General features: G+C 41.2%; 1 non-coding gene across 1 annotated transcript; it reads left to right on the forward strand.

Moving 5' to 3' along the window:
* The first annotated feature begins 13,265 nt into the window (after positions 1-13,265).
* LOC144380650 (U6 spliceosomal RNA) lies at positions 13,266-13,367 on the forward strand. The gene has a single exon (XR_013444872.1). It is a non-coding gene; the product is annotated as a U6 spliceosomal RNA (small nuclear RNA).
* Positions 13,368-15,514: the final 2,147 nt, after the last annotated feature.

Below are 15,514 nucleotides of genomic sequence, written 5' to 3' on the forward strand. Positions count from 1 at the left end.
CACATCAGAAACTGATCTTTAAGTAAATTAATATTATCATCTCTGGTTTCTCGGTGGTAAATGGAACAAAAGTTCACTAGCAGTTTTCTTGAATATACTTATCAGTAATGCCAACGAAAATATCCCACAGCATGTTCACATATTAGAAATTGTTCTTCCACCGTGCAATCCAATGATACTATGAAACATATGGTAAAGATAAAGGAATACTGTCAAACATTCATTCTGAAGTTTTATGAATATAATAGTTGCCACAAACTTTGTGGTTAGCATGATAAGTTTTTAGAAATAGTGTCAGAAGTAGTGCCTATATTAGAATATATGTGATTTTGTTAATGCCATTGTGATTTGGGTTTCTTATCTCTTATTAGTAGTAATGCTCATCAATTTAGTATTAGAAAGCATTATTTTCTGCTTTTTCTGGAGACATCTGACAGGTTGCCAGAGGGGTCCCTGTGTTTTCTATTAAAATGACATGAAAGCTATGGTAGCATCATTGGATAAAGTTTCATAACAGGCTATGATCTCCACATAATAAAAGTCAGTGTTCAGATAATCATTATTTTAATTACTCTTTACTAATCTCTGCTGCTACATTAGCAGAAAATATTTTTGGTTTTTTTTTTTTAAAGATTTTATTTATTTATTTGAGAGAGAGAGAATGAGAGACAGAGAGCACGAGAGGGAAGAGGGTCAGAGGGAGAAGCAGACCCCCTGTTGAGCAGGGAGCCCGACGTGGGACTCGATCCTGGGACTCCAGGATCATGACCTGAGCCAAAGGCAGTCGCTTAACCAACTGAGCCACCCAGGCGCCCGAAAATATTTTTGGTTTTAAAAAAGCCATATATTAATCCTATTAATCATGAGAAAGTAGCATTGTAAATTAAAAGCCTTTTTATCTGCTACATTAAATCATCACATTTTCAGATTTACTTGTCCTAATGCATTTATTTTCACATTCTGTATTTATCCCAAAGTCAAGTTCACTATGTTTTTAATGTTACCTCGAGTTGCTATTATTTTTCACCATTGCTTTTGTGCTTGAACAAACCAATGTTGAGCCATTAATACATTTTTGGGAATTAGAGTTAAAACGCAAAAAATGATAACCATGAAACATGCAAAATTAAGAATAAAAATAATGACAAGAGCAAATGACATGACATAAACAACATCTTGTTAGCTAAGTGTTAGCTAAGATGAACCAATTACCGCATTCCTTGTGGTATATGCACAGCCTTACCTATTAACATCACATTGAGATTTCTAGGAAAAAAATCATGATTAGTAATGTGTAACTCTGCCATTATGTTCTACAAGCTCTGGCATAGAATGTAAAATATTCCATTACCAGAAAGAAAACCATTATACACATGGGGAAACTGAGTCTTAGAGAGGCACAGTGATTTGGCCAAAGTTTCACAAGTGTAAATCACACCCAAGTTGCCCAAGCTGGGCAATTAGCTGCCTCACTCAGGCATCAAGATAAGCATTACCTCCTTTGGCACTGATGAAGAGTGACTGAAATAAATGAGGGTATTTAGCTTGGGAAAGAGAGGCCTGCCTAGAGATAGCTGTGTTCAAATATGTGCGGGACATTCCCGAGAATAAGGAGTTTTGTCTGGTTGGTTGTCCTGAGGGCAGAATGTGGGTGTGCAGGAAGAAGTTACAGGGGAGCAGGTTTTGGCCAAGTGGAATCCTGTGCCTGCTGAGGCAGGGAGCTTCCAGGTCTGTCCCAGTTCACCGGGAAGCTGGGTGGGGAACACTTGGCAGGATGGCTGAGGAAGGGAGTCTTGCACCAGGTAGAGAAGGTGGGAGCAGGTGATCTGAAAGCTCTTCTAGCCTGAGTCTGGTTAGAGCCTGGATGGAGAAAGTCTGGTGAAGTAGGACAGGTGGACTCCGGGCACCTTGGGCTGCTCAGCTTCCACCCCACCTGTTTCCTAGGTGGCAAAGGGGAACCCATGAGTTTCAGGATGGGAGACTGAAACCTCTGCTTCCCAAAGACACGTGGGGTGTTTCTCCAGCAGCAGTCAAGATAACAAGTACACATTGGGATCCCTGCCCAACTCCCTGAATCTAAAGTTTAATCTTGAAAGCAGAAGAACAGGAGAGACTCGGCACTGTCTGCACTTGGCAACCAACACTGGAGAAATGTGAACAGCTGAGAGGACTCACCTTCCTCCTTGGCCATTCTCAAACTACAGGACACCTTCCACTTGAAAAATATAGTTGAAGACCCTCTAGCTTAACTCCACCACACTAGCAAGTTGTAATTCCCTTATCCACTAAACCCCATCGTGGCTTTAAGTATAAATACAGTAGCAATAGAACAGCATGGCTCAGGACAAAGCCAAGAAGACAATTGATTTGCAATTGGTCAAGACTCCAGTATTGCTGGTGTCATCAGCACACGTCTTCAAGGTTGATGGTAGAAGATTTTAGAGACTTATTTAAATCACCTCTTTGCAATGCTATAGTATCGGCTGTAGGCCTAATCACAGCTGACAGGAGGATTTCAAGGAATTTAAGAATTCTCTATGGCTGTGTAGGGGTAAACACCAAATAGATGGCTAAGAGTGCTCTTCTAAGCCCAGGACTGATATACCGCTGGTATGCTCTGTGATTAAAATTCTGCGGTTAAAATATTAACATACTTTTGTACTGGTTTGTAAATAGCCACTTCCCCAAAGCCTCTCAAGTACAGCTTTGGTCATGGCCACTCCAGCCTCCCTCTCCCCAAGGCTCCTGCCACACCTCCTTATGATCCAGCAACTACGGGGAAATGTCTGACGTTCAAGGAATATTCCAGACCCAGGTCCCGCTGAGACCAAAGATGGTTAAATATTTTTTAATGTTACCCCTGATTAAATCTCAAGTCTTTTGTTTGGGAGAAGGGAAATGAGACCTGTGGTCAAGCACTTCAATGGTGAGAAGCCAAATTTGGAAGAATTTTAGTGTTCTACATGTAAAGAAGAAATACAGAGCAATTCAGGTCAGGAAGAGGAGTCAGTGAAGGGCTGGGTTCTAATTCTCAACATCATAACCTGAGGTAGACACTTAAACTTTTTGTAACAAAGTGGATTTAGTGTTATAAAGATTAATAATATATTCCAAAATCTCCTGATGAAAGACAGGAAAGATTTTCTTTAACTACATAAGTTAGGATTTGTTAATTACTGTTATTGTTCCTCTGACAGTTCTTAGTACAGTAGATTACACCATTTTTTTCACAAGGCAGTGATCCTCTTTGAAATATCTGTCACATTTAATAATATCAGTTAACATTTACTGAGCACTTACTCAACCTGACACTATTCTAAGCACTTTACATGTAGTCCTATTTCTTATTTATTTATTTCAATTTTTCTTTTAAGTTTTTATTTTAATTCCAATTAGTTAACATACAGTGTTATATTAGCTTTAGGTGTGCAATATAGTGATTCAATACTGCCATACAACACCCAGTGCTCATCACAAGTGCATTCCTTGATCTCCATCACCTATTTCACCCATTTCCCTCACCCACCTCCCCTCTGGTAACCATCAGTTTGTATTCTATAATTAAGAGTCTATTTCTTGATCTCTCTCTCTTCTTTCCTTTGCTCATTTGGTTTTTTTCTTAAATTCCACATATGAGTGAAATCATTCTTTCTCAGTCTTTCTTTGACTGACTTATTTCACTTAGCATTATACTCTCTGGCTCCAACCATGTTGATGCAAATGGCAAGATTTCATTCTTTTTTATGGCTGAATAATATTTCATTGTATATATACCACTTTTCTTTATTCATCAATGGATGGATGCTTGAGCTGCTTCCATATATTGGCTATTGTAAATAATGCTGCTACAAACATAGGGGTGAATGTGTTCCTTTGAATTAGTGTTTCTGTATTCTTTGGGTAAATACCCAGCAGGGTGATTACTGGATCCTAGGGTAGTTCTATTTTTAACCTTTTGAGGAAACTATACTGTTTTCCAAAGTGGAGTTTGGACCAGTTTGCACTCCTACCCACAGTGCAAGACGGTTCCTTGTTCTCCACATCCTTGCCAACACCTGTTGTTTCTTGTGTTGTTGATTTTAGCCATTCTGACAGGTGTGAGGTGATATCTCATTATACTTCTGATTTGCATTTCCCTGATGATGAGTGATGATGAGCATCTTTTCATGTGTCTGTTGGTCATCTGTATGTCTCCTCTGGAGAAATGTCTGTTCATGTCTTCTGCCCATTTTTAAATGGATTATTTGTTTTTTGGGTGTTGAGTTTTATAAGTTCTTTGTATATTTTGGATACTAACCCTTTATTGGATATGTCATTTGCAAACTGAGAGCTTTTCCCCTAAGGGCAGGAACAAGACAAGGGTGTCCAGTCACCATTTTTATTCAATATAGTACTGGAAGTATTTATTTATTTTAAAATCAAAAGAAATATTTTTTATTCAAGTGTAATTAAAATACAGTGTTATATTAGTTTCAGGTATACAATGCAACAGTTCTATACACTTCTCAGTGCTTATCAAAATAAGTGTAATCTTAATCCCCTTTATCTATTTCACCCATTGCCCCACTGACCTACCCTCTGGCAACCACCTTTTTGTTCTCTGTATTTAACAGTCTGGTTTTTTGTTTGTCTTCCCCCCCCCCCACTGTTTGTTTGTTTCTTAAATTCCACATATGTTTGAAATCATATGGTATTTGTCCTTCTCTGACTGACTTATGTCTCTTAGCACTATACCCTCTAGGTCCATCCATGTTGTTGCAAATGGCAAGATCTCATTCTTTTTATGGCTGAATAATATTTCATTATATAAATATATATATATTTCACATCTTCAGTATTCATTCGTCTATGGATGGACACTTAGGTTGCTTCCACATCTTGGTTATTGTAAATAATGCTGCAATAAACATAAGGATGTATATATATCTTTTCAAATTAATGGTTTTCAGCTTTTTTGGATAAATATTCAGTAGTGGAATTACTGGATTATATGGTAATTCTATTTTTAATTTTTTGAGGAATCTCCATACTGTTTTCCATACTGGCTGCACCAGCTTGCATTCCCACCAACAGTGCATAAGTGTTCCTTTTTCTCCACATCCTCACCAACACGTGTTGTTTCTTGTGTTTCTGATTTCAGCCACTCTGCAGGTGTAAAGTGATATCTCATTGTGGTTTTAATCTGCATTTCCCTGATGATTAGGGATGTTGAGCATCTTTTCATATGTCTGTTGGTCATCTGCCTGTCTTTGGAAAAATGTCTATTCAGGTTCTCTGCCCATTTTTTATTTTTTTTATTTTTTATTTTTTATTTTTTTTTAAGATTTTATATATTTATTTGACAGCGAGAGACACAGTGAGAGAGGGAACACAAGCAGGGGGAGTGGGAGAGGGAGAAGCAGGCTTCCTGCCGAGCAGGGAGCCCGATGCGGGGCTCGATCCCAGGACCCTGGGATCATGACCTGAGCCAAAGGCAGACGCTTAACGACTGAGCCACCCAGGCGCCCCTCTGCCCATTTTTTAATTGCACTATTTGTTGTTTTGTTCTTTGTTTTTGTTTTGGTGTTGAGTTACATAAGTTCTTTATATATTTGGGATATTAATCCCTTGTCAGATCTATCACTTGTATGTGTCTTCTTCCAGACAGTAGGCTGTCTTTTTGTTTTGTTGATGGTTTCCTTTGATGTGTAAAAGCTTTTTATTTTGGTGTAGACCCAATAGTTAAATTGTGGTTTAGTTTCCCTTGCCTCAGGAGACATCTAGAAAAAGGTTTCTATACCTGATGTCAAAGAAATTACTACGTTTTCTTCTTCTGTTTTATGGTTTCAGGTCTCACATTTAGGTGTAGAGTCTAATTTAATATAACTACTCTGGCAGACATCACTATCATCACTATTTAATGTTGAAGAAATTGAAACCTAGGGATTATTTAACCTATCCAAGCCACTTGGCTGGAAAGTGGCCGAGCACAGTTTTGAACTGAGGCAGACTGACTTCAGATCCGACATGTATACCCATTATGCTATGCTGATATGGTTGACCAAACCCTAATACTTATTAAAAACCTGCTATATGGAGGGGGGAAAGATGGCAGAGGAGTAGGGGACCCTATTTCAACTGGTCCCCGGAATTGAGCTGGATATCTACCAGACCATTCTGAGCACCCACGAAACCAGCGTGAGATGTAAGAAGATCTGGATCTCTACAAACAGAATATCGCAGGCGGTTGGTTTTGAGATACGAAGTGGAGAGCCGTGATTCTGCGGGCAGATATCAGAGGATAAACGGCAGCGGAGGGTGCCTGGCTGTGGGGATCCTACACCGCCGGTGAGTGACAGCCTCAGGCGCGGCGGACAGGGCAGAGACTCGCAGACCGGTAGCATCGGGAAAGGACTTTAGGGCAGCCCCCGGGGTGGAAAACCAGACCGGCGGGGTCGCACGCACGCGAACCGCAGCCCCCGGACAGAAACCCGGAGTGACGGTCGCGCGCATGCTAACTGCAGCCTCCGAGAGGGAAACCCGTAGCACCGGGGTCGCGCTGGTGAACTGCAACCCCTGGGGAGGGAACCCCAAGCGGCAGAGTCGTGCGCACGCGAACTGCTGTCCCCGGGACAGAACCCCAAGCAGCAGAGTTACGCACACGCAAACTGGGAGCGGCTGGCGGTTTTAGAAGCACAAAGGGCAGAGACGGGCCGACCTGGAGGCAGGACTGGGGGTGCTGCAGAGGGGCGCACAACCCAGGCCGCTGTACTTTATAGCAGCACAGACAGAAACGGAGACAGTGTGGCCTAGAGAGCTCACTGAAGAACAGACTGCGGTCTCTCTGCTCTGAGGCAGAGGGTTGGAAACAGTCTCTTCTGCTCTGACTCACGGAAGACACGCGGAAAGCCACCAGGAAAAGGCGCCAGAGAACAAAAGCCCCAAAGACTGATACCCACTGAGCCCATCCCCCGCCACAGGGGTGCAGGGCAACTCCGCCCAAACAGGGTTGCCTGAGTAACAGCGCGGCAGGCCCCTCCCCCAGAAGACAGGCTGGGAAAACAAGAGGCCAGCAACCCTAAGGTCCCAAGAAAACAGGTGCATCTTGCTTGGGTTCTGGTCAATAATTTGGACTCTATACATTCCCTCAAACACCCATCAACAGAATGACTAGGAGGAGGAGCCCCCAAAACAGAAAAGACTCAGAGATTATGACTTATGCTGCAGATTTACAAATGGATGCAGATATAACCAAGATGTCGGAGATGGAATTCAGGCTAGCAATTGTGAAGACAATAGCTAGAATGGAGAAATCAATTAATGGCAACATAGAGTCTCTAAGGGCAGAAATAAAAGGTGAATTGGCAGAACTTAAAAATGCTATCAATGAGATCCAATCCAATCTAGATAATCTAACAGCTAGGGTAACTGAGACAGAAGAGAGAATAAGCGATCTGGAAGACAGTATAATAGATAAAAAGGGAAAAGAGGAGGCCATGGAAAAACAACTCAGAATCCATGAAAATGGAATCAGAGAAATAAGTGACACCATGAGGTGTTCCAATGTCAGAATCATTGGAATCCCGGAGGGAGTGGAGAGAGAGAGAGGGCTAGAAGATGTATTTGAGCAAATCATAGCTGAGAACTTCCCTAATCTGGGGAATGAAACAAACATTCGAGTCCTACAGGCAGAGAGGACCCCTCCTAAGATCAAGGAAAACAGGCCAACACCCTGGCATGTAATAGTAAAACTTGCAAATCTTAGAACCAAGGAAACCATCTTAAGGGCAGTTAGGGGGAAGAGATTCCTTACGTACAGAGGGAGGAACATCAGAATAATGTCAGACCTATCCACAGAGACCTGGCAAGCCAGAAAGGCCTGGCAAGACATATTCAGGGTACTAAATGAGAAGAACATGCAGCCAAGAATACTTTATCCGGCAAGGCTTTCATTTAGAATGGATGGAGAGATGCAGAGCTTCCACGACCGGCAGAAGTTGAAAGAATATGTGACCACTAAGCCGGCCCTGCAAGAAATATTAAGGGGGGTTCTATAAAAGGAGAAAGACCCCAAGAGTGATCTACAACAGAAATTTACAGGGACAATCTATAAAAACAACGTTTTCACAGGCAACATGATCACAATTAATTCATATCTTTCAATAATCACTCTCAACGTGAATGGCCTAAACGCTCCCATAAAACGACACAGGGTTGCAGATTGGATAAAAAGCAGGACCCATCCATATGCTGTCTACAAGAGACTCATTTTGAACCTAAAGATACATCCAGAAGGAAAGTGAAGGGATGGAGATCTATCTTCCATGCCAGCGGACCTCAAAAGAAAGCTGGGGCAGCAATTCTTGTATCAGACAAATTAGATTTTAAACTAAAGTCTGTAATAAGAGACACAGAAGGACACTATATCATTCTTAAAGGGTCTATCCAATAAGAAGATCTAACAATTGTAAATATCTATGCCCCCAACATGGGAGCAGCCATCTACATAACCCAACTGTTAACCAAAATAAAGAGTCATATTGATAACAATACGTTAATTGTAGGAGACCTCAATACTCCACTCTCAGCAATGGACAGATCATCTAAGCAGAAAATCAACAAGGAAACAAGAGCTTTGAATGATACATTGGACCAGATGGACCTCATAGATATTTACAGAACATTCCACCCTAAAACAACAGAATACTCATTCTTCTCGAGCGTACATGGAACTTTCTCCAGAATAGAGCACATACTGGGTCACAAATCAGGTCTCAACCGATACCAAAAGATTGAGATTATTCCCTGCATATTCCCAGACCACAATGCTCTAAAACTGGAACTCAATCACAAGAAAAAATTTGGCAGAAATTCAAACACTTGGAAGCTAAAGACCACTCTGCTCAAGAATGTTGGGGTCAACCAAGAAATCAAAGAAGAACTTAAACAATTCATGGAAATCAATGAGAATGAAAACACATTGGTCCAAAACCTATGGGATACTGCAAAGGCAGTCCTAAGGGGGAAATACATAGCCATCCAAGCCTCACTCAAAAAAATAGAAAAATCCCGAATTCACCAACTAACTCTACACCTTAAAGAACTAGAGAAAAAGCAACAAACGACGCCTAAGCCATGCATTAGAAGAGAAATAATTAAAATTAGAGCAGAAATCAATGAATTAGAAACCAGAAACACAGTAGATCAGATCAATGAAACTAGAAGTTGGTTCTTTGAAAGAATTAATAAGATTGATAAACCACTGGCCAGACTTATCCAAAAGAAGAGAGAAAGGACCCAAATTAATAAAATTAGGAATGAAAGGGGAGAGATCATGACTAATACCAAGGAAATAGAAACAATTATTAGAAATTATTATCAACAACTCTATGCCAATAAACTGAGCAATCTGGATGAAATGGAGGCCTTCCTGGAAACCTATAAGCTGCCAAGACTGAAACAGGAAGAAATTGACAACCTGAATAGGCCAATAACCAGTAACAAGATTGAAGCAGTGATCCAAAACCTCCCAAAAAACAAGAGTCCAGGGCCTGATGGATTCCCTGGGGAATTCTACCAAACATTCAAAAAAGAAATAATACCTATTCTACTGAAGCTGTTTCAAAAATTAGAAACAGAAGGAAAACTTCCAAACTCATTCTCTGAGGCCAGCATTACCTTAATCCCCAAACCAGGCAAAGACCCCATCAAAGAGGAGAATTTCAGACCAATATCCCTGATGAATATGGATTACAAAATCCTCAACAAAATCCTAGCTAATAGGATCCAACAATACATTCAAAGGATCATCCACCACGACCAAGTGGGATTTATCCCCGGGATGCAAGGGTGGTTCAACATTCGCAAATCAATCAATGTGATAGAACACATTAATAAGAGGAGGGAGAAGAACCATATGGTCCTCTCAATTGATGCGGAAAAAGCATTTGACAAAATACAACATCCTTTCCTGATTAAAACTCTCCAGAGTATAGGGATAGAGGGAACATTCCTCAAGCTCATAAAATCCATCTATGAAAAACCCACAGTGAATATCATCCTCAATGGGGAAAAGCTGAGAGCCTTTCCCTTAAGATCAGGAACACGTCAAGGGTGCCCACTCTCACCACTGTTGTTTAACATAGTATTAGAAGTCCTAGCAACAGCAATGAGACAACAAAAAGAAATAAAAGGTATTCAAATTGGCAAAGAAGAAGTCAAACTCTCTCTTTTCGCAGACGACATGATCCTTTATGTGGAAAACCCAAAAGACTCCACCCCCAAATTACTAGAACTCATCCAGCAATTCAGTAATGTGGCAGGATACAAAATCAATGCACAGAAATCAGTTGCTTTCTTATACTCTAACAACGCAACTGTAGAAAGAGAAATTAAAGAAATGATTCCATTTACAATAGCACCAAAAACCATAAGATACCTCGGAATAAACCTAACCAAAGAGGTTAAAGGATCTATACTCTAGGAACTACAGAACACTCATGAAAGAAATGGAAGAAGACACAAAAAGATGGAAAAATATTCCAAGCTCATGGATCGGAAGAATAAACATTGTTAAAATGTCTATGCTACCCAGAGCAATCTATACCTTCAATGCCATCCCGATCAAAATTCCAATGACATTTTTCAAAGTGCTGGAACAAACAATCCTAAAATTTGTATGGAATCAGAAAAGACCCCAAATCGCCAAGGAGATGTTGAAAAAGAAAAACAAAGCTGGGGGCAGGCATCACGTTGCCCGATTTCAAGCTATATTACAAAGCAGTGATCACCAAGACAGCATGGTACTGGCACAAAAACAGACATACAGACCAATGGAACAGAATAGAGAACCCAGATATGGACCCTCAACTCTATGGTCAAATAATCTTTGACAAAGCAGGAAAAAACATGCAATGGAAAAAAGACAGTCTCTTCAATAAATGGTGCTGGGAAAACTGGACAGCCACATGCAGAAGAATGAAACTCGACCATTCTCTAACACCATTCACAAAGATAAACTCAAAGTGGATGAAAGACCTCAATGTGAGACAGGAATCCATCCAAATCCTAGAGGAGAACATAGGCAGTAACCTCTTTGACATCGGCCACAGCAACTTCTTTCAAGATACATCTCCAAAAGCTAGTGAAACAAAAGCAAAAATGAACTTTGGGGACTTCATCAAGATAAAAAGTTTCTGCACAGCAAAGGAAACAGTCAACAAAACAAAGAGGCAACCCACAGAATGGGAGAAGATATTTGCAAATGACACTACAGATAAAGGGCTGGTATCCAAAATCTATAAAGAACTTCTCAAACTCAACACCCAAAAAACAAATAATCAAGTCAAAAAGTGGGCAGAAGAGATGAACAGACACTTCTCTGAAGAAGACATACAAATGGCTAACAGACACATGAAAAAATGTTCATCATCATTAGCCATCAGGGAAATCCAAATCAAAACCACACTGAGATACCACCTTACACCAGTTAGAATGGCCAAAATGGACAGGGAAAGAAACAACCAATGTTGGAGAGGTTGTGGAGAAAGGGGAACCCTCTTACACTGTTGGTGGGAATGCAAGTTGGTACAGCCACTTTGGAAAACAGTGTGGAGGTTCCTCAAAAATTTAAAAATAGAGCTACCCTATGACCCAGCAATTGCACTCCTTGGTATTTACCCCAAAGACACAGCTGTAGTGAAAAGAAGGGCCATATGCACCCCAATGTTCACAGCAGCAACGTCCGCAATAGCCAAACTGTGGAAAGAGCCGAGATGCCCTTCAACAGATGAATGGATAAAGAAGATGTGGTCCATATATACAATGGAATATTACTCAGCCATCAGAAAAGATGAATACCCAAGTTTTACATCAACATGGATGGGACTGGAGGAGATTATGCTAAGTGAAATAAGTCAAGCAGAGAAAGTCAATTATCATATGGTTTCACTTATTTGTGGAACATAAGGAATAACATGGAGGACATTAGGAGAAGGAAGGGAAAAATGAGGGGGGGGGAATTGGAGGGAGAGATGAACCATGAGAGACTGTGGACCTGAGAAACAAACAGGGTTTTAGAGGGGAGGGGGGAGGGGGGATTGGTTAGCCCGGTGATGGGTATTAAGGAGGGCACGTACTGCATGGAGTACTGGGTGTTATACAAAACAATGGATCGTGGATCACTACATCAAAAACTAATGATGTATTGTATGGTGACTAACATAATAAAATTAAAAACTACGGGGGCGCCTGGGTGGCTCAGTTGGTTAAGCGACTGCCTTCGGCTCAGGTCATGATCCTGGAGTCCCTGGATCGAGTCCCACATCGGGCTCCCTGCTCGGCAGGGAGTCTGCTTCTCCCTCTGACCCTCCTCCCTCTCATGCTCTCTCTCTATCATTCTCTCTCTCTCTCAATAAATAAATAAAAATCTTTAAAAAAAAATTAAAAACTACAAAAAATAAAAATAAAAAAATAAAGAAGGAGGGCACGTGAAAAAAAAAAAAACAACCCTGCTATATGCCAGGAAACTTTCATATAAATTACCTCATTTAATCCTCCCATATTTACGTTAAAGCAGGCATCATCACCTTCATTTTATAGACAAGTGAACTGATGCTCAGAGATGAAGCCACTCACCCAAGATCACCCAGTCAACAACCATCAGAGCTAGAGATGCAACCCAGGACTTTTATGCCAAAAGCTGTTCTTTCTTGCCTCATGTGCTTTCCCACCTCCCAAATAATTTTCCTTCTTCTAGTACTTTTATTCTTCCCAATTTTATGTTCTTATGGTCATCTTCAACTTTCCAGATTGGTAAGTCCCATCTGGGACCCCTGGTAACATTCCGTCTTTAACATTGACCCTCTAACCAGTCTATAACCTTCTCATTAAAATGTCCCCCAGACTTGTGTCCATTGATCTTTCCTGCACCAATCTTAACCACGATGGTTGCAAAATGATAATTTTTACAACTCTAGTATTGCCATCTTCCAAATCTTGCACACCTGAAATCACAAAGCTTGCCTTTTATCTGCTTTCTGAGCTAGTCAAGCAAACTTATTTAATGACCTCTGTATTGGTTACAGTGCTTTGGGCTGCGACTACAGATATCTCACTAATTGTCACTTAGACAATAAAGAGATTTCATGATCTCACATAACAAGAAGTATGGAAACAAGTCAGTTCCAAAGTTGCTTAATTCAGCAGTTCAATTATGTCATCAAAGACCCAAGCTCTCTCCATCTTTATACTCTATCATCCTAGGTGTCTAGTAATGAATGTCTCCCTTTTCTTCAAGAGCACATATTCCCTAAAACTGAAATGAAATAGAGAAGATTACCATTGCCCCTGTATAAAAATAATTGAATCATGAAGCATGCCATTTTTTCCTCAAATAACTCTTTTTTAATTGGACTGTCCCTGATGACCCTATTAAAAATTACAAACTCACTTCTGGCATTCCCTCTCTTCTTTCCCTGCTTCATTTGTTCCTTATCACTTGTCACCATTGGGCATACCATATATTTTATTTTTTTGTTTCCTCTCTCCCACATTAGAATGCAAATTCCATGAAGGCAGAGACTTTAATCTGTTTTGTTTACTCTTGTATCCCCAATACCTAGAACATTGCCTGGCACATAGAATGCACTCCATAAATATTTATTGAATTAATGAATGGCCATAAGATGACTGCTACCGCACTAAACATCACATTGCCAAACAATGACATTCTAGGCAGCAAAAAAGAAGCATGGGACAAAGAGGCTGTTTTCTTCCAAGGCCTGCAGCTTTTACCAGAAAGTGTGATCTTTTTCAGAAATACCACAACAGATTTTCCCTAAGGTCTCATTAACTAGAACTGGTCACATGCTCACCAATTGGCCTCACTAAGCAAATGGGAATGGGATTGCCATGATTAGCTTAAACTAATAATGATTCATCTCCCAGGGCTGGGCAAAGAACAACTCTGAGTTTTTCTTTAGCATGTGGGGCTGTCATGTGAGCGACCTACAATGTTTGCCATGGTAGCTGAACATACCCTTGAGAACATTTTCTAACCCCTATTCTCCCCTCTTTTCCTCATGGCTAGGACAGCTGTTGTCCATCTGGCCAGGTTCCATAATGCTTTCTGTCATTCAACTCAACCTAGTGCCCAGATCTTCATCTCTAATATCATTTCCCACTAAAAGAAGTCAGAGCTCTTTGGGGGAAATGGATGATTATACAGTTGGAGCAGTGTAGGTACAAGATGAGCCTGGAACATCTTATTATTCCAGAAAGTAAGGAAATGCTGAAAAAAAATGATAGAATGTATCACAGGAACACAGGAACCAGATTGAGGGGGTTCCCACTGTCCAAATATAGAACAATTTAAGCATCAATATAATTAAGGGCAGAAATGAATTATAAACCATTGATGAAAAATAGGAATCCATGAGGGCTGAGGAGTCCAAGGTGGAGGAGTAGGAGAACTTAATTTTATCTGGTCCCAGAAATTCAGGTAGATAGCTATCAAATCATTCTGCACACCTGTGAACTCAACCAGAGATAGAAAAGAATAGCTGCAACTCTACAAATAGAAAAGCAACCACTTTCTGCAAGGTAGGAGGTGCAGAGAAGTGAATCTGAGGCAATATATGGGAAGATAAATCATGGGGAGAGGGAGCCTCCATAAGCCAGCTACTGGCAAGTGATATAGAAATGAAGCACAAAATCAGAACTTTTAGAAGTCTGCTCCGGTGAGGAACATTACTCAGGTGGCTAAGTGGGGGTGGAACCCTAGCTGGGACACTGTGGTCTCAGGATCCTTGGGCTCACAGGAAGACCGGGGGTGCCTGAGTGTGACAGAGCTTCCAGACATTGGAGCAGGGAAGCTGGCTGCAAAGAGTGAGCCCAGGAGTGGGCTCTCAGCTCAGGGTTGCCATAAACCAGTCAGGTGACTCCTCTCTTAGCAGGGGCCAAAAAGTGGCAGAACCATGAGATCCCCCCTTCCTCCCCTGGGAGGAGTAGGGTGGGAGCACACCACAGGAGTCTGCAAGGTTTGGAGACTCGAAACGGGGTCATATGCCTGAGATAGAAATGCTCAGGCACAGGCTGGGTGAGCACGGAGTGCAGCCAGAGACCAGGGAGACAGGAGTGATTGACTGCTTTTCTCTGAAGGATCACTGAAGAGTGGGGCCCTGAGCTTTTGGCTCTGAAGCCAGAGATTGGGAGGCCACTATTTTCATTCTCATCCCCTGAAGCTGCGTGGAAAGCCATCAGGAAACAAAACCCACATAGAGCAAACTGGACCAGATTACTTAGCCAGGCCCCCTGGCAAGTGCAGGGCAATTCACCTGGGGCAAGTACACTTGAGAATCAACTCAACAGGCCCCTCTCCCAGAATATCAGCAAGAACATCCAGCCAAGACCAAGTTTACCGATCAATGAGAACTGCAAAACTCCAGTGCTAGGGGAATACAGGACATAGAATTCATGGCTTTTTTCCCCTGATTCTTTAGTCTTTCAACTTTAATTTTTAAAAATTTTTTCTTTC

This window comes from Halichoerus grypus, chromosome X, assembly GCF_964656455.1.
Source record: "Halichoerus grypus chromosome X, mHalGry1.hap1.1, whole genome shotgun sequence".
NCBI classification, from domain to species: Eukaryota; Metazoa; Chordata; class Mammalia; order Carnivora; family Phocidae; genus Halichoerus; species Halichoerus grypus.